Raw genomic sequence first — 19,415 nt, forward strand, 5'->3', positions numbered from 1 at the left:
CTGCAGAGACAGAAAATAAAAATACCCAAACTTATTTTAAAATCTCATGAGTTTCAGGAGCTGATTCGTGATATGCATTTGCATGTAGTTGGTCACGCTTTATTCTGACATATCTCTAGGTGTGATCTACTTTTTCTTACTCTGAAAGTTGGGTCTCTGCTTTCTGTCTGTGGGCTGGGCTCAGATGCCTTCAGGTCCCATCTTTATACTTCCTCTCCTTGCCATGAAATTGTCCACCCTAGTGGATCTCCCTAGTGGATCTGGGGACTGTGAGATGTGACAAAGGTCTGCAATATCAGATGTTATAGCTTAAATAAGCAGATGTCACCACTGCAGCACATGGCAAATTGGCACCTATGCACAACAGGACTGAGATATACAAATAAGGTTGAAAATAACCCCCAGTCACCTTGTGCACATCAAATCTGAGGCATCATACCTGGAAATCTTTCAGGGCACTGCTGTAACAACCTGCCTCCTTCCCACCTGCTCCAGTGTGAAGTACCTAAGCAGAGCTTTACTGGCAGTGAACATTGCTTTGGGCCTTCAGGCCTGTGCAGTAAAGGTTAATGTAAATAGCTCCTTAGTTACCCCTTAAAGACTTCAATAAAGCACTGCAATACTGAAGTTGCTCTCATTTGTAATCTTTCCTCTTAGAAATTCAGGCCAATGTACCAGACTGCTGTGGAATAGAAATATCACTGATGCTTGGCAAAACTGATGAGATTTTGTTTTACAACAAATCCAGGTTCTCCTACAGGGACACTCCCTCAGCCTTGGGCTTCCAAAAGGAAAAAAAACATTGGCATAAGACTTTATAACAACTGGGTTTGGGTGGGAAAAACCCTCATCGTTTCAACAAAAATAAAGTGCAGCATGATCAGAAAAGGCTGACTCTGTAAGGGAAGGCCAAGAGATGCATCTATTTTGTATTGCTGTGCTGAGTTTTAGTCTTCCGAATAGCAGTTTTGTTTTAAGCTTCAGTGGTGGGATTTCTGTATTTATGACCCAATCGGTGAGTATGACCCATTAAACTAACACTCAGCATAAGTCACTGGAAGAAACCTGCAAAGTTAGCCACAGAGCAGTTTAAAGGGAACAGACATAAAGGTTCAGACAAGACACTACTCAGAGCTCTAAGGTGTCTTTTTAATTTATTTATTTTTTTAAATCTTTTTTCACCCAAACCTTACTACCAGCTAATTATGTAAGAACAACAACCACCACCACCTTATATTGCAAAACACAAGGACTGGGGAAAGGCTTTAAGGCTTCCTGACTGATGGAGTATGGAGTGCCACACTGGAGATGCTTCAGTTTTTTGTTCTTAAAAGAAGATTCAAACAAATTGACCTCAACCCCACCATGGATATTTAACACTGAACACTTTATAACTGAGGCTGAAATATAGGAACTACATTTATCTAGGATCAGCTCTTTTGAAATGAGCAACTGATCTGTTTTTATGCTGTGGGAGTAGAAAAACTCAAAGGAGAAGCTGTCATGCTTTGGGAAGATTTGAGTACCTCATACAGAAGGCTGGTATATATTAATGTGAATAGATAAGTATCAAGCCTAGCTGTAAAACTGGCTCTTTTATATCACTGGTTATTCCTGCTTTTAGCTGCAAAGATTTGTTGGAAGACATATCTTTTTTCAAGGTATTTTAGATACTGACGATTCTAATCCATGCCAGAAAACAGAATGGCTGATACATGCAAAATAAAAATAGCATCAAAAGCAGAAAACGGTGTTAGTGTAACATTAAAGGTGTTGCTTTAAATTTTAAAATGCTCAGAAAATGTGATAAATGTGCAAGCATGGCAGTTAGAAATCTTACACAGGTAAAAAAAATTTGTTGTCAACACTTGGACAAAAAAGGAAAAAATTTTTAATAAAAATAAACTTTCTTCATTTTTCCATAGCTTCACACAGAATTAACTCTACCATATCAGGCCTTTTCTGGCAAACTTAAGTTTCAAAAATTCATGGAAAAAGGTTGACCTCATAACATTTAATAGTACTGGAGGATAAATTTGAAGAGGACTGTAACTCTACAAAAGTTAATCATGAGAAGAATTATTCCTAACTCTGACAGTGATGCTAAAGTAGGCTTCATTAATGTTGTTGACTGTGATTAATGGAGTTAACAAAGCTAATGAGGTTTATTTACTTCAATGTGTATAATACTGGTTGTAGGCTTCCCAAGCAGTGGAATGATGGTACTATCTAATAGCATTTCATATGTGCAAAGTGATTAAAAAAACATTTGAAATATCTTTTAAGGAAGGAAGAGAAGATGAATGATATAGTTTAAGCAAAAAGGAAGTAAATGAGAACAAATAAGTGGAGCTGGGTAAATAACTTGGAATGAATAATTTATTTCATATATTTAGCCTTACTTCTTTTTTTGCACTCATGGGATCCACAGAACTGAAGAGATTTACTCAAACCTGTTTATCAAAGGAACTTGATAGCTTAAAAAAAGAACTACACAACAGTGAAGCCAGGAGTACTTGGAACTCAGGCTTCATTGTGAAGGTGTGAATGAATAGCTAGGGAAGTCATATCGTGTTGCTTCTGTTCTCTCATTAAATAAACAGAAAAATTCCAGCACCAGTAATCCTTAACTTGGCAGATAAATGCTCAGTATTATCAGCATTTGACAACCCTAAAAAAATTTTGGCTGTGACTGGAGCTTACTGCTCCAGAGTATTTGCTGATATATAAAAGACTGTCTTCAAGGCTGTCTACACTGATAAGGTCAATCCTAGGATTCCATCAAATCCTACTTCCTGGTCAGCTGAAATATATCCAATAAATCCCATTTCTCTCTAGCTCAATTCCTCTTTGGAAGTCACAGTTCTGCTGAGTTGCTGCTTGACATATGTTGCAGCATATCTAGAGCTTTCAACCATTCTTCAAGCCTCCAGCTCAGCCAGGCCACTGCCAGCAATATCACTAGTCCCTGTTCTGATTTGTTTTGTACCTCATTTTCTAAATCTGCTACAACTAAATTAAAGGACATCTGGAAAAAAAAGGCAAATAAATATGCAGACTGATCCTTTGAATAGCTCTTCAAGCCAATCTGAGATACACTAATGCAGTGCTTAAGGTGGAAAAAAAAAGTCCTAAAACCCCACAGAGAACCTCTAAATCAACCCTAAATATCGATGTAAGCATTAACCTTCCCCTTCAAGATGACACTAGTGATGGGCCTTGCAGTTACTGCAGTTTTCTTGCATGTAATAAGCTACAGGAGCAAAACTTTGGAATAAGAAGTGGCTTGGGCCTACATGAAACCGAACATTTTTCTTTGACAGTGATGTTAGTAAATGATGTTCACAGCATCTCGGATACCAGGCTTAATGAATGTACAAACAGTAAGGGTAAATAAAAAAACTCCTGTGAATAGTCACCTACACAAACCTTGGAAATTAATTTGTTCAAAGTGCACGTGGGCATAAAACTGGAACCCACATGGCAGGAGGATTTAGAAGGTACATGGAGAGAATGAAAGTGGGTAACAGAAAAGGCATACCACGTTTGCTGTATGGACTACATTTGTAGGTGTAAATCAGCATGACTACCAATAAAAGATGAAGCAGTATATTTGGTGAAAAGGAACTGGAACAAATGCAAAAACAACAACAACCAACCAAGGCATAACTACATCAAAATTTTTCTTGCTACACTCTATTCTTGCCCATACATTCTAAACTATTGCCTTCCAAACAACTTTTAAAAGCAGTCTGACATGTTTTGCTTTGGTTTGAATGAAGCAACTCTACTTAGCTACCTGAGATGGTTAGTTTTCCTATAATATAAATCAGAATCCATTGAAATCAATAACAGATTTCCCTGGGCTTCAAAGACGACTAGGCTGATTGCCTGTTATTAGAGAAACTGCTTCACTTGCTCTGCACATCTAAGCCTACCCCATCTCTGCATCGTGGAAGCACTGGCAAACTGACCTCAGATGCCAGGCTACTTCTTTCTTTCTACATGACATATCTTTGAATGAACAGTGCAAATCAATCATTTCTTCAGGTCATGTCACAGACTTCTGAAATTATATCCTGGTAGCTATCTGTTCACCTTAATCCTTAGTTCTCTCCTGGAGCACAATTAGCCTGAATAACAAAGGAGAAGTGAAAAACCTATGCCAAATCCAACCCCTTGCCACCGCTCACCCCCCCCCCCCCCCCCCCAAAAAAAAGTTTCGAAGAAAATTCAGTCTCAGTAAAAACCATTTTTATAAAAAAACTAAAAAATTTCCTATAAGGAAACTTCTGAATTTGTATTTTGAGGTAAATTTTAATAGTAAACTGAAATTAAATTAAAAATATCAACAGTTTTCTTCCCAGGTTTCAATGGGATACTTTTTCCTTGATCTTTTTCATAGATTACCCAGTAACACTAATGGTTCCCAGGAACTCTGCAAGATACATGGTGAAGGCACAGCAAGGACTGATCAGATGTACTGTTGAGGAGGACCTTGCATGGAGAGTGAGAGATCCATCCCCAGATCGAGGCACCTACATCAGCTGTCTAGATGTGCAGCTAGGTGTCTGAGCTCTCATTGCAGTCAATGGGAATAGGATTGAAGTGCCAAAACATGTCTGAAGTGTCACTGGAGGTGGCCTGGTCTTAACATGCCACTTCTGAATGATCTGGATCCCCAGGCACCCAGGGCTACATAGATGGCTCGGGTACCCATGGACTTGTAAACTTAGTCTACAAGCATCCAGAGAGAATACCCTAATAAAATAAACATCTTATACTGCATATATTTATTCAGTTCCTAAGAATGGTTAAAATAGTCTAACATTAAATGCAACACACATCTCAGTCCCTGGCTCCTCATACCTACACGGGGTCACGGAAGGAAAGTGTTTGGGCAGACTGGATGAAGAATCAGCATTTCTGGAACCTTGCTGTAAGTTTTCTAAAATAAATCAGGATTATACTTGCCCAGACTGTGATATACCAATTACAGTAAGGTGGTACACAAAGAAAAGAAGGCAAAGACAAAACAGTGAAGCTCAGCTGCAGTTTTCCTCCATTTTTGTCCCCTTTTGGAAACACTCACTGCTAATCCACCCAAGACATGATTAGCTTTTCACCAAGGGGTGTTTCTGACAGACCCAGGCTCCTGTCTGACACCCTACCTTGCTCTACAGCATGAATTTTCCTCATGGCGCTGTCGCTTTGCCCATTCTCCCTTTATAGCTTCTCCATCAAAAATCTGTTTGAGGTCATTGTGAAAGGAGCCGGTCAGAACAGAGCATGTTTAATAACTGCCTTCATGAAAACAGGACAGCTTTTGGAAAGCAATTCAAGATCTGACTGATTTACCAGGGTCTGTTAGCAAGCTTCTGCCATCCATGAATCTCTGCTAAGACAGGCCTCGCATGATTTAAGGGAAAGTGGCTGTAGACAACTCCTGAGTGAGATTAATAATGAGAAATTCCTCAGTCGGTACACATATGCTTTTGTTTATTTTAAGTAGGCTGAAGTGGAACGAATTCCCTGGTTTCTGATGACAGCAAAGGCCTACAGCACAATCACTCGGCCTGTCCTTGCAGAGCAGCTCCCATGCTGCCTGCAGTAAGGCTTTCCCCTCAGCCCCCCAGCAGGAATCCTGGTGTTTCTGCAGGCCCTGTCATTTTAATGACTACTTGAACAAGATTTAACAGCATTTCAAATGGTGGAACATGCAGCAAAACTGTGTTGTGGGTTGTGCAGATGTTTCAAGAAATTTATAGGAACTTAATCTCACTAAATTCTTACAAGATCCTACAAACTGCACCATGGGAGACTTCTCTGCTGGCAGCCTTTTATGTTGAAAATGCATCTTTACAGAAAAATCTTGAATCTTTAATCACATGGATGGGCTGACTTTTCTTTAAGCAAAATCAGTGTAACAGCATTTTGTATATCCTTGGGGACCATGCAGCTCAGAGTTAGATTGTGCAGTAGGACCCTAAATTGCAGCCTGTGAAGCCATGTTGTCCTTGTTGGAGAATAGGTTTTGTGGCAATGACAGTTTCTTGTAAGTAGTCAAAGGGACAGCACTGATTCCAGGACAAATGAAAGTGCTAACAAGAACCATTGAAACTCCCAGAAACTTGGATGAAAGTCTCATCCACATTATTCTCCTTCTGGCACTTGTCTAAGCCTCTGTACCTTCTATAGTTGAACAGAAAGGAAAAAGCTGTCTTCATATCAGTAGTAAAAATGGTTTTCTAATTGAATAGGAAAAAATAGTGCTCTATTATGTTAAGTGAAGCTCTTCTGATTAGGTACAAAGTTTTGCTCATTTCATACAATTAGAAATGAATCCTTGTGCATCTCAGGGTACAGCAGAGCCTTAAAGTTCTGGGACATCCTCCTGCATGTAGATTTCCAAAGGGTCTCCATGATAAGCATCTCTTGTGATGCTTTTAGACAAATACTTAGAGCACAGCCCACTGGACTGCATCCAAGCCGTATTAATTTGGCACTATGCTGATGCATTTTGAGCTGACTCTGGTGGTCAATGCTCAGCTCTTGAAAATTCACTGTCATTGACTTGCCCAAGGTCACAGTGAAGGTCAGTGGCAGGCTTGCATCCTGAAAAAAATTGAACTTGGCTATTAACCAAAAAAATACATTCTCTTTCATTAGGCACATAGTGCTGAGCCTACAAGGAAGCACAAGATAAAACCTGAGGCAGCGGATCCCTGTTTGGATCTGATCATCACTATTGGAAAATGAAATAGGCACATATATACAAAATCTTCTGTTTCCTCTTAAGGTTTCAGCTGATTAAATGAAAGCAACATGGAAAAACCTGCCGTAGGCCACAATGTCTTTTAGGTCTGTGGAAGGAAATAACCCTTATAGCTTTTAATGAGCTCATGAGATTTTACCCTCTGTTACCACTAAATCCATCACTTTGCAACAATGAAGGTAATTTATGACTGCCTCAATTGTTTCTTTTATTTATGGGACATTTTTAGTATGGAATTTAATCAAAGAGATTAAATGTCATACTACCTATTACCTTGCTGTTAAGATATTAATCCTATAGAAAGACATATCAAACTCCAGATTAATCTAAAAGGAAAGAAATATGATGGCAATGTAATTGCTTTACGATTCATGATTTTTTAACTTATTTAATCAGGGCAGAAGTTGAGATGTCACTGCCTTTTGCAACATACATGTTTTTCAGCATTAGAAATGGATATGAAAATAGGTAGAGTTAGGCCTCGATATAACAAAATGCTTAGCATACACTTACCTTTAATGTGCTTGCCTTGACTTCAGTGAGACTTATGCCTGTGTTTAAGAACTGAATAAGGGAGAATTAAATCACCTGCTTAATTTTAAGAATCTACTTAAGTGTTTTTTGGTAGGACGGGCTTCAGTAAGCTAAGTTACACATTTGATATGCTTGCCACTTAATAGTATAATTTTAAAGCTAAGAAAAGGGAATAAATATACTGCCTATATTTATATTTCAGATTCTATACAAAATACTTTCCCAAAGCCCTTTATGAGCCATAAAACAAACCACATTTCAACAATTGATTTCAAAGCCCTTTCTACTGTAAGAGCCTAGGACTGAGAAGAAACATGGTGAGAGAATACGCAAAGACAAGTGCAACATATACCTGCAGGAACTATTGTAAATTTGAGGGGGAATCTGAGACCACAGGAACATAGGAACATAAAATTAATTTGTAGTTTTAATCTACTGATGCACTTTGCAAAAGACATGGGTCAAGTCAGCCCACTGTTCCTGTAGAATCTGTTTATGATCACTGAAAATACTGATCATCATTGCATTATTAGGAATAAAAATGACCTTATCTTAGAAGCACTCACACTACAAGTACCAGATTCTTTTCACTGAGTGGTAAACCCTGCATTGCCCAAGCTGGACATCAGTAAGCCCTGTTCACAGGCATTTAATGCTTATTACACCACTGATGTCCATTCTAGATAGGTCTAGTTTTCTAACACTCAGATCAGCCAACTCGCTGAGGTTTCCCAGAGCTCCTTTTCAGAAGTTTCTGAATAGGCTGCAGTTTTCATCAGGCCCTGGCTCAGTTCTGCCCTTCACTTCTCACCAGGTAAGCCCTTTTCATCTGTGCTAACCTACCTACACCAAGGCAAATGAACCTCCCAGATACTATGCATAAAAAACTGTCAACAGTGCCTTCAGAAAACAAGTCATCTGGAAGCTGCCTGAAGTATAACTTCCAGATTAAAACTTTTTCTAAAGAAATAGGTAGCCAAAGCAAGCACTACGTATATAAATTGTGCTAAATACCTTATGGGTTTTATAAGTCAGTTTGATAACATCAGCAATGAACTATTCAACTAGCAAACCCAGCAGGTCCTCTCCACTCAGTACCACATATGTAGATTGACCTTGGGCTGAGACCTAGTAGTTAAAGAGGTCAGGGTGTATTTTTAAGTGAAGGCCAAGAGGAATTATCAATATTGGGCAGTATTAAGCATTGCTCTAACCACTACTAACATCAACTAGGTTGGACCTGACTGAACTAGTCAAACAAGTAGCAGACAAATTTGTAGTTCCCCTTCTCTCCTTGCATTGACCACAAATGTTTTCTAGGACACAGCACCAGCTATTGCCTGGCTTTACCTTGGCTTTCCAGCCTCATTAGGGCAGGGAGCACAGGGACTATCTTGCCATGTCATTCAGGAAATGCACAAAAAGCCTCAACAAAAAACATCATCTGGCAACAATGAAATATTCAAACAAGTTTGCAAATGGCAGTGCCTGCTTCTGACAGAAGAAGATTGTTTGGGAGAAGTTATTTGCACAAGCCAGTGAATGATTGATGCAAGGCCAATGAAAGATTGATGTGTGAAAATGTATAGCACATCTGCCCTAATTGAGACTCCTGGGTTCCCCAGGATTACAGGAGGGAAAATAAAAATTCCTATCCATGAGATTCATCCTGTCCTCCAGAACATTTCTAATCACTCATCTTACTTATTTCCATGATGATAGCCCCTTGATGCCTCCATCAAGCTTATCATGTGTTACCTTGCATACAGAGGGCTCAGTGATGAGGCAGGCTGGCATCAGAGTAGTCTGGAAAAGGAAAGCTGCAAAGCAAGGGGAGCTGATAAGGAAGTCCAGGGCTTCTGGTTTATCTGTTCACATCCAGGTCACAAAACTGTGGCAGAAGTATAGATCCTTTCTGGAGTTTTTATGACTGACAGTTAAGCGCAGTTCGCAGAAACTTACTACACCTTCTTATGGTTCTTGACTTCCCCTGCACTCACTCTTAGGAAGTCCAGAAAGTTTTAATAAATACTTTGAAAATCATGTCTAAGCATTGTTTGTGCAATTCAGGCATGCCGAAACAGCATCGGATAAGTTGTAACTATGAAATTATTTGCAAGGCCAGAAAGACAAAATTCAGGGACCTATTAAATATCAGAAAGCCAATCTGGGCTTTCTTTTGCAAGTAATGAAGCTCCAATATTTTGGAGGCTTATTTGCACAGAGCTTGCAAGCTTCACAATGAATGCTCACAGAGAGTATAGCTATGACTTCGCTAATTGAACCTCTCTGAATAGCTGCCTTGCCTTCTGCACACAGCCAAGTCATGCCCAGTAGCTGCCCCGGTCCTAATATGCTCAGGCACATAACAGCACAATGGTGTTCTCACAGTCTCCCATTTTTGCTGCAGTCTGAACTTTTCCCTTCAGTGTTTCCAGTGACCTCTTCTCTCTAACAAATAGGCCAGCATCAATACCCTTTCCAGTGAATGGATTATCTGGCATCTTCAAGGCCAGGAGCACCATTAGGAAACACCAGTGAACCTGCCCAAAAGCATGAAATTACAAACATTAACTCTCAGCCAGGGTTCACTAGTAGTTTGCAGTGTTCCTTGCAGCCAGGAGCTAATTAAAGAGTGGAGTGTTTAAAACATTTTTAATCCCATTGTTTTCCTGCTACTTCTACTACTGATACAGCAGTTCAGCACCAGCAACCAAGCAGTTAATGCTGCTGAAACAATAGGCATGAGCTGTGTCAGTAGAAAGCTTCAGTCTCACCCTAGAATAGATCTGTTTGCTAGTATTATCCATGGTGTCCTTTACTCAAAGAAAGGATGGTAGATGGCAAGAGACATGGCTCTGAAGCCTTGAAGGCATCTGTCCATCTACAAGGATGTTTTCAGAAATACATAGGAGCTCTGTATGAACCCTGTCCTCCTGGAGCAGACACTGCACAACCACAGAAAAAAATAGCTTTTTCTGGTCCCAGTGATCTTACACTGGACAGACTGTCAGACTGGATCCTAACTTTGAAGTAATCCAGTTCCCCCTAAATTAGCCCATAAATAAAGTGCTTTTATAATTATTAAATGTTTTAAGGCAAGGATTTCTATTCTGCTAGCAGAAAAAAACCCAAAGGGTGATGGAGGGACATGAGGGGACAGAAGGTTTTTCTTTGATCTGCTACATGCATCATACTTTGATCTATAGAAAAAGTTTATATTTAGATGATATTAGGGTGATATCTGAGGTGTCGCTGTTGGCTATGCTTGTAAAACTACTGTTGGGAAATGTGAGCTATCCCTGCTCCCCCATTAAGAAAATATCATTTCTATGTTAGGACTATTATGTGCTATTTTTACACAACAACAAACAAGGGAGGACTGTCATTGTAACATTTGCTCCTTGTATTAGACTGTGATAGAGTATAAATCCAGGCTGAGTAGGCTACAAGCTGTATTATACCATTGCTCCTCCTGACCCTATAAGTCAGCCAGGCTCCCTATTACAAACACCCTGTATATTCAAAAGTTTATCATGGCTATAAAAGTTTAGTCTAAGCTGAAAGTTAGTATAAAAGACCATAACTCGAATGAATTTCTTTTTTAAAGGTTGATAATAGCTTGCAATGTAGTTCAATAGCATTTTTCAAAAGCTGGAGTGTTCAACAATCACTTCACCCTACTGGAAGGGGTTACCAGTGGAATCACCTTCCTAATAGGCACAGAGTGAAGCATTGCTTCCAGTTTAATTTGCAGAGGAAAGGTCAAGTTTTGGTGTCTGTTCTTGTAAACCGTTGGGAGGAAAGAATGATTGATTCCTTTTAATTTTTGCAAAAAGGCTATCAGTCAATCTACTTCTAAATATTTTAAGTTTGAACAAGTTGTAAAGTGTACACTCTAGTTAATAATTCAAAAAACAGAAACTGGGAATTAATATAAATTTGTAGTTTTAAGACATGCTGGCTAAGAAAGTTTTTATTTAAAAACTCACCCATTTTTCCCTCACTTGTAAGTTTCCAGTCTTTAAATGTTATCTCAGTTCAACCATTTAAGTCAGATGTTTCCTCCCCCTTTCTAATTTCACTTCAGCTTATCTGATCACCCAAAGCTTGTACTACTGGCCATCTCCTCCTCTGCACAGATGATTGTCACTTGAAGCACCACAGTACAGTTAACAACAGTTAACCCACAAGGAGCAGACACCACCCACTTTTTCTGACAAAAATTGGTTCTCAGGAGCACTTGTAAAAAAAATGAAGTCACGAAAGAAATGAGGGATGGTGAATCACAGCTTGTTGCTCTGGATGTGAATGCCCAGGCCCTAACAGTTTCAGAGTATATAACTCCAGGTGCAAAGCAGTCTCAGATGGAAGTAAATGCAGGCCAGTCTGGGGGATATGCATTGGAGTGAGACATTATTTCAGAATAAATCAGCTCAGTTTTAACTACTTCATTCTGAAATTCCCACCCTACAACTCCTGTGTTGGAAATCCTCCTTGAAGAAACAGTCCGAGACAAAGCCACGGTTTAACTTGTATTTAGATCACTCACGTGAGAGAGATGCCCAGGAGCACCAGTTTTCCCTGTCTCTTGCTTACACATGGAGCTCCCATGGAAAGAGGCAAGAGCTGTATGCACAGCTGACAATATAGTCCCCTATAAAAGCCTCCTAATGTTGTGAATATCCTCCTCTCCCAGGAGGATGCATTGTTTCTTTACTGTTTTGGACTAATGAATGTTGATTGTGATACAGATCTTAACATGAACTAGTCACCAGCCAGGTGAAGCTCTTGTCAATTTTTCATGTACACACAGAGAAAGCAGAATTAAAACCTTCCCGAGACCTAATGATCCAAAAGGTAAGTGGGAGGAGGAGGAGTGATTAATTTCCCACTGTTTAGCATCACCTCATTCTTTACAGAGAAACACCTCTTAACATGAGAGCTTTATAGATTATATTGTCATCTAGCATCTCAGTATGTACATCCCTGGTCCCTGTGGGGAAATCTAAGATTTCCTGCTCAGTAAAAATCTCTTAAAGTTTTACTCACTGCAGCATGCAGAGCTGTTTCACACAGTATTTCCACCTGGGCTCACACAGCTCTGTGCAGGCTCCAGGCTGGCAGCACTGCAAGAAGAGCAGGAGAAACCCCCACTAGGGATTTGAATTCCCTCCTCCAAGCTTTGTCACAAGGGCACAAGTTTGGCTTCCTCCAACCTGCCATTCCTGCTGGGGGAAGGAGAAGGCTCAGCAGCACAGAAGAAAGGCTCTGCCTTATGGGGCATCCCAGCTGGCTCTCCTTATGCCTGGAACACACAGTCTGCTGCAGTCTCTGACAGTCTGCAAGGCTGACAAGGACTGATAGCCATTTGACATATAAAATATGCAAAGGGAGGTGATCTCACTGCTTCCTGACTTTTCAGTGCCTAAAGATACTTCTTTTACTGAGTACTTCTGTCTTCAGTCCCTTCACAAGATAAAAAAAATAAAAGGAACAAGGTCTGCAGCAAATGGCATCATCTTTCTGCAGTGTAAGCTTTAAAACAAGCAGGGAACAAACTGCCTCCAAAGATTAGAGCCCTTTGTTATTTACTTAAAAGGAACTCTTTTTCTCTGGTATTTTTCCTCCTCCTTTAATCAGAGTTATTTCTGAATGTCATCACACACTTAAGGGCATACCAGTACTGCTCAAGAGAACATGGTGCAGCCTTATACCAGGTAACAATGATGGTGTGAAAACCAGGAGCACGTACTTTGCCTCAGGTCAGGCAAAATCTGAGGTGAACTCAGCTAAACTGCTACTGGTGCTTCAACAACTCCAAGGGTGGCTCTGGGTACCTCCAGATTGGAACCCCTATGTCAAGTGCTTCTAGGACTCTTACTTGGGACACCCTGTGACGGTGTTTGTAGCCCTCTTTTCAGATCAAGCCCAGAAGGCAGATACAATGCAGTGAAAAGGTCATTAGACAAAAATTAAAAAATCATGCACAGCAAGTGCAACCCATTGCAGTCCCTGGATCCAAGACCTGATGGCATACTGACTGCTAGAAAAAGAAGTGGGTCCACACACCCTTTTTTCTTCTTGGAGTCTTACCTGAGAGATGAGAAAATCACACATAGCTCCACCATTTCCTTCTGTCCATCCTGGGGAACGAAGGCTGCTGAGGGCTGCATCTCTTCCCGACTGCAGACAGATCAGAGGCTCCACCAACAGTCCCAGACAAAGCAAGGCAATAAATAGGATCCAGGGACCATCCAAGGAATCCACCCAGGAGCAAAAGGAGGCAGGGCCAGATATAAGGCAACAGCATAGGTCCAAAGTCCATCCAAGAGACCAACCCAGAAACAATTTACCTACAGGACAGAGCCAAGTCCATCCATAAAACAAAATCTGCAGCAAAACCAAGAGCAGACACATCCACAGCATAAGCTTAGGAAGGGCTAAGCCCCCTGGCCTGAGCTTAAATAGATCCCTTGGGCCCAGGGATGTGGGTCCCAGGTGAGGCTGGTCAGGGTGACTAAGGTTTATTAGTGCCCTCAGGGCCCTAACATATTTTCCACAGACTGCCTCTCTCAATTCTGTGTACTTGGCTCCCAGCACTAGCTAGGACCTCATGGCGTTACTGCAGTGCAAATAACAAAGCACTTAATTGGTGATGCTAATTAAATTCAGGTCAGGTGCTACCTGATGGGTGCCCACACAACCTGCCAGCAGGAGTGTAGCTGCTAATTAGCACCCATGTTGGCTGTCATGGTAAGGACACCAACGTGTGAATGGAATACAGAGAATAAACTACCCATGCTAGGAAACAGTAGACTGGCACAATATTTCCATGCCAGGTTTCTGTGGAGGAATAACCTCCCATCAGAAGAGACAGGAACTCAAAGGACTGTAATATCCCCTCATACCGAGGATGGTAAACCAAGATTTTGGATTAAAAAAAAAGTAAAAAAGATAATACAAGCAAAAATATGAGAACTAAACGGTTTTGGTCATTTACATTGAGCTCTCCATGGTTCTGCAGCCTGACTCTGCTGGTAATGTCAGTAGCTTCTGAGCTTCTAGCTGTATTGATTTTCTTAGCAGAAAAAGCCTAAGGTTATCTAAACAGTTTAGTTTCTTGCTACTCTGTGCTGAATTCATTACTTTCTTTCTGCCTGAATATAATGCTCTGTGTTGCACATGCAGCGTCGATCCATAACCTGAGCAGAAATTGTCCGCAGAATCAGCTAACAACTGGGGCCGGAGCGTGCTCCAGTGATTAACAGATCAACACTTCCACGACAGGCAAAGATTTCCATTAGAGCTCCAGCGTGCTAGTCAGAGGGGCAAAGGGCCAATTACGGGTGGTGTCAATGGGTGCAGGTCCTGAATGCAGCCAAATTTCTTCATTTCCTGGGCTGCGTTCAACCTTGTAGCACTGGTGAAAGGGACCCTTTGAAGGTATTTCCCACTGGGGTGGCTGATACTGACTTTGCTGAAATGCTTTTAGTGCTTTCATCATGAAAGCAGAACAAAGGAGAAACAAGAAGAGTTTCCAGGTCAGGAACATAATCATTTGCATTCTAGGTCATCCCATCAGTGTTTAATCCCTCTTGTACCTGAGATTTCAGAGGGGTAAAGTCTCCTATCAGGGCTGGTACACACAGAAAACTTGGCTGACTGCGTGCAGCATGCCAGTGAGATGTGATTCCCTTGCAGCTCAGACCCCATAAATCACTGGCCAGACTACTGCCTCAGAGAAGTCACTGAGGGCAGAGTAAATCCATTTCTCTGGGGAGGAGGTGTACTGGTGAGCGGAGGATGGGGATGCTCTTGCAGGCAGGAAGGTTTTAGACACCCATCTCCATGTGACAGCTCTGGCTATGCATCTGCCTTTTATCCAGGCCAGTTGGGAAAGCAGCTTTTGGAGCTGAAGGCCTCATGGTACAGAGTACAGGAGGGATTTGGCTGCTGAGCAAAGCACATCACCCCGAGCAGCTCTTCTTCTTTGCCCAGGGGGAGGCTGAAACCTTTTGAAGTCAGCTCTCCACACTCTGCCCAGCTTTGCTACACACTGCAAACACCTCTCTTCCTCCCAGTGACCAGCCAGGCTGCTGCATGCTCCATGCCAAACACATAAAAGGAGAGGATTGGTCATGCTCAGGCACCGCTCACCACCCAACTTCACCTCCTTTGACTTGTGCCTGCTTAAACGCAACGGAAGAGCTGCCCCATCTCAATGTGCCCTGCTGAAATTGCCATGGAAAGCCCAGCTTGTGAAGCACCTCTCCTCCCCGCCAAGGCTCTCAGAGGAGCATTTTATAGACTAATAAGCAGATTTTAGATTAATGACCAGAGTCCTGCAAGGCTGGGGTGAAATCATCACAGGCTGTGCAGGGCAAGCCGAGGCAGGCTGTGCTCTGTCTGCCAGAGGGGAGAGTTATTCTGCCTTATGCGTGCGTTATATTCAGTCAGATATTAAACTAGCTCTCTTCTAGCATTGTCACGGATGCTGCTCTGATCTGCTGCATTAAGTAATTTGTGCTTCTCCCCCAGAAAATAATTTATTTCCTCTCTGTGCTGCTGTCAAAGCTAATATTAGCGAGTGTTACTGAACCATTTTACATCTGCTCTAGCAGCAGCTGCTCCGCAGGAGGGTGACTTGACAAGAGGACAGGGCAGAGGAGAAAAGTCACATTAGGCGCTTCCCAGAAGGGGTGGGAGGGAAGGGCAGGGTGCTGAGGGGCAGCAGGAAGGGGTTCATGGTGCTCAGAAACACAAATTTGCAAAGAAGAACATAAATACAATACAAACAGTGCTTTTCCTGTATGCACGCCTGAGTGGCATGAAATGTCCCATGCGGGAGCAGTTCTGGTTGCGTAATTGTCACTGGAGAGGCCCATGGGGATGGGCCAGATTAGCTTTGCTCAGAACCTGCCTGTGAAGCACTTTGGCAGAGAGAAGAACAATTTGTGGATTTTCTTTTCCCTTGCGCTTGAAAAAAAGCAAGCTCAGACCATCCTCATTCTGAGATAAATACGTAAAAAGTTCATGTTTGTGCTTCAGCAAAATCAGCTGGCATCTCTGCAGCCCTATTGCCTTGGTACCTCCTGCGGTGGGACAAACCAAACCGGGGAGCATCTGTGTGCTGGATATCAGGGTGAGACAGAGCCTGGCTGGCACGAAGCGCTACGGCTCTGCGTGGTGCTCAGCTGGGAGCTGGGCTCCCCACAGGTACTGCTTTTCCCACTCCCTAGGGATGCAACCAAGAAACAAAAGGGAACTGGCAGAATTAAAGTCTGCATACAAGCGTATTTCACGTCAAGTGTGTAAGTGTATAGGTTTATTTATTTTAGCAGAAGAAATATTAAGAGCCAAACCTAGATCTGAGCCCCTCACCTCGCAAAGCGCTCGGAGCCTGTCTTTTGGCAAGGATGCTGCAGGGGGTGCTGGAGATTGCAGTTTCCCTCCCCACTGAGCTGCCAGCAGCCCCACCACCAACTCCAGCAGTATGTGCTGGAGACTTGTTTACATCTGAAAAGATTTATTTATGTTGTAAAACTATCTGCTGGTGAATAGATGAAAAGAAATATGTGAGGGAAACCATAATCATTTAATACTTATTCCGTTTATTTTCTATTCATTTAGCAATGTTGGCATTCTCATCATAATTAAAGGGAGCTGGGTGGCTTTCTAATGCTTTTCCACATGTGTTTCTTCCTTCCCTTTGAAGGTGCTTGGCAGATTTAGGTCATACATTTTCTTCCTATTGCACAGCAAGGGGAAGAGGGAAAAAAAAATTCCCAGCACCAATCTTTTCTAATACTTCTACATTAGTTCAATCCAGCAGAGGTTTGCTCTGCCTCAAGCTAAAGAAAATCTATTAGGCTCTTTAAAGAAGTAAGTCAAAGGGGATGCATCTAGGATAAGGTCAGACAAAGATGTGTACAGCAGAGAATGATAGTGCTCAATATGGTTGCTTTGGCTGTCAGGAAAAGTTCACCCCACGGGATGCCAAACTCCCCTTAAACTTGCTTCCTGTCTTCAAATGACTCGGCGAGCTAGAGGTGAGCACTTTACACTTTTTCCTGGCATTTGCTGAGGTAGGTGGGAAATGAAAAGTCAGAGCCAAGGACCAAATGCCCTGCCCCAGCGAAGCGGATTGTGCAAGGGTTTATACTGGAGCCATCCAAAAGTCATGTTGCTGTAGTTTTGTTGGGCATTTAAGAGCATGCTTTACAATATATTTAACAACTAACACTTATTCAAATTATTACAGGTAGCTTTTTACTTAAAAAGCAGCATATGCAGATCACTGGCATACATGTTCAATTTTCAGCAGATGATTTATGGCTAAGATGAGTGGTGTCTTTACACCCACTCTCAGGGACCTTTTGTTCAGTCTAAGATAGCAGCACAGTCACCCGAGGTTTCTGCTATTCTCAGAGACAGATACATCCAGAGCAGCTTCAGAAACTAGTATCCTTCAGAGCATGAAGCAGCCCACACAAGATGCTGCTGCTCTCTGGAAGGTCCCGTCTGTGCCCACCGGTGGTGGCAGGGCATGAAGGCGACAGCTCACTTAAATGCCTCATGTCAGAGGGAACAAATCCAGAAAGTTCTGCTGGATTGCACCGAGTGTTTTTTTTGTAGTCTGGCAGTTGATGAAATTGTGAGTTCAGCATCAGTCTTAGCATGTTTCTTTGATGCTGTCACAGTCAAGTACCAGCAGCCACTTCTGCCTCGGTTTTGGTAGACCCCCAAGAAGAGGAACAGTCCTTTTGCCCATCTGGGGAATGAAGACAAGGAATAGGGGGGAGGTGGAAATGTGTACCTTTCTGCCTTGCTGGATCTTTAATCTCATCTGTACTTCAGGAGTTGCCCATGTGCTTGAGACACACTGCAGCCAGAGAAGAAGGGGAAAAGCTGGTGTCCTTTTGAAATCCTGGCCTGTGAGAGCCTATTATATAGCAGCATGCCAGCAGGGGAAATATAACTCCAAAGAGACCGGATATATTTTAGGAGTGATTTCAGTTTCCCCAGCTCAGCAGCTCTGGCGGGCTGGAGGAAGAAGATGCAGCAGGTGGGAAGGATAACTCTGGGTGGAATGGTGCCATCTGGCATTTTATCATCAGCATCAGTTTGGACATGACCTTAGAATATACAGCAAATTCTGTATGGCAACTATAGACTAATGCATTAAAGGCAGTGGCCAAGAATAACATAAGCAGTGGTGGCTGAGGAGTCTGGCATGAGTAATTTAAAATATCACAAATTGGAATTTCCGAAGCCTGAACTCTTGAAGTACTCAAGTCACTGAGAAGGATTTGCAGTGGTTATTGAGTGGCCAGCTCTGATAGCCACCTCCAAACACCCTGCCAGACTCGTGCCACCACTGCTATCACCAGCTGTAGCTCAAGGAGACATGGAGAGCTGCTGTGGAGTATGCAGGGTCTGCTTCTCATGCAGGCTGGCTGCAGCCACACCGCCACTGCCCTGCTATCGTTACTTCAGCTGCTGAGCTCCACTAATTGCTCTCCAGAGGAGTCCAATGGCAATGGGGTGTGCTTTGCTAAGATAATGGCAGTTACACTAGCTGGGAGCAAATGACAAGGCCTATCAATCCTCATGCTTCAGGGCATAAAGTGAATGCCATTTCAGGCTGGGAATAACCCTATGCAAACTGTTCTCAATAAAAACAAAAGCACCTAAAATTCACCTGCTTCCTTATGCGTTCTCAAACTCAATTTGAGCCTGATAAGATTTTCACAGTTTTGGGGTACAAAAAGGAATTTGATCTGAATCCCATCATAGCAGAGTCACACGAAATCCTGGTTTGCCTGTGCTCCGATGCCATGGCTTCAGGAATAGCTGCAGAGTGGAGAGAGTTTTAGTCTGCAAAACTGGCCTTGCCTGGGAGTGAAATTGGGGTGTCAGGGAGGAACTCTGTGGATAGACAAGGAATGTTGAAATGTCTACTGGAAGCACTTAGCACTTCCAGTGGCACAAGCCCCTCTTACCTTTCCAGTTTGGCTGGCTCATAAAATCAAAAATTTCCACTGGAGCATATCAACAGCAGTGAGCATCCTAATTGCCTCCACTTCTATCCAGCAGTCCTTAT

The 19,415-nt window shown here is 42.2% G+C and overlaps 1 long non-coding RNA gene across 1 annotated transcript; it reads right to left on the reverse strand.

The window, feature by feature from the left end:
• Positions 1-5,806: 5,806 nt before the first annotated feature.
• Positions 5,807-14,064, reverse strand: LOC308197725. The gene is made up of 2 exons (XR_013953240.1): positions 13,406-14,064; positions 5,807-6,615 (listed from the first exon to the last, which is right to left on the reverse strand). It is a non-coding gene; the product is annotated as an uncharacterized lncRNA (long non-coding RNA).
• Positions 14,065-19,415: the final 5,351 nt, after the last annotated feature.

Source organism: Anser brachyrhynchus, assembly GCF_964034855.1.
Source record: "Anser brachyrhynchus genome assembly, chromosome: 7".
Classification (NCBI taxonomy): domain Eukaryota; kingdom Metazoa; phylum Chordata; class Aves; order Anseriformes; family Anatidae; genus Anser; species Anser brachyrhynchus.